At 22.8% G+C, this 1125-nt stretch overlaps 1 non-coding gene across 1 annotated transcript; it reads right to left on the minus strand.

Annotated features, from left to right (window-relative positions):
* Positions 1-1053: 1053 nt before the first annotated feature.
* On the minus strand, positions 1054-1125 carry TRNAQ-UUG. Its single transcript has one exon. It is a non-coding gene; the product is annotated as a tRNA-Gln (tRNA).

Consider the following 1125-nt stretch of genomic DNA (forward strand, 5'->3'; position numbering starts at 1 on the left):
TTAAATTTACTCAACCCGTACAATATATGGGGTTCTCAAAGATATAATTTTTTTTATTATTTAATATATAAAGTTATATATTCAACCCATGTAATAAACGAGATTTTTAAATATATATTGTTTTATTATTTGATATATAAAATTACATTTATTCAACTCGTGTAATAAACAAAATTTTTAAATATATATATATATATTGTTTTATTTGGTATATAAAATTACATTTATTCAGTCCGTGTAATACACGGGATTCTAATTTAGTGTATATATATTCAACTAATTGTAGCCTACAAATTTATTTGATTTTAGTGCAACTGTTTTTAGTCAAATTGGTTCTAGATATTTTATAAGTGATTTTTAAAATTAATCTTCTTCGATAAATATTTTATTGTTTTGACCAAATAACTAAAAACTAGTCATGCCTGATCCTATAACACTAATAAAAGAATGAGAATTAGAATAAAAACAAGATTGTTTTGACCGTTGGTATAGGAAGATGTTACTAATAAATTAGAAAAACATATAAAAAGAATGAGAATTTGAAATAGGTTAAAAGAATTTATGTCATGCATCTGGTCAGAACTCAGAACTCAGAATAGAATGATATATTTTCAAATAATCATGTTTGTTTGTAATTCCGTCAAAATTCAAAAAATTAGAATTTAAAATATTGGCAGAATTTCCATATTTTCATAACTAAATCTTTAAACTTAAAAAATAAATAGTTCTAAATGGCAGAATTTTCATATTTTCATAATTAAATCCTTAAACTTAAAAAATAAATAGTTCTAAAAAGTGTGAAGCATTTTGAATTATTTCAAGCTGTAATTAATTAATTAATAATTAATTAATTAATCAATAATCAATTTGGTATCACATCAAAATATTTCTTAATAAAAAATGAAGAAGTTATAAAAAAAGACGTAGAAATCTAATAAATACGAATCAAACATAAATGTTTTCTAAATAAATCAATTTCTCATTTAAACAAAAACAAACTTTATGAATAAACAATATACAATGATGGTTCAGTTTTAAAGTTGAAAAAAAACAAGGTCCTACCGGGAGTCGAACCCAGGTCGCTGGATTCAAAGTCCAGAGTGCTAACCACTACACCATAGAACC

Source organism: Helianthus annuus, chromosome 15, assembly GCF_002127325.2.
Source record: "Helianthus annuus cultivar XRQ/B chromosome 15, HanXRQr2.0-SUNRISE, whole genome shotgun sequence".
NCBI lineage: Eukaryota > Viridiplantae > Streptophyta > Magnoliopsida > Asterales > Asteraceae > Helianthus > Helianthus annuus.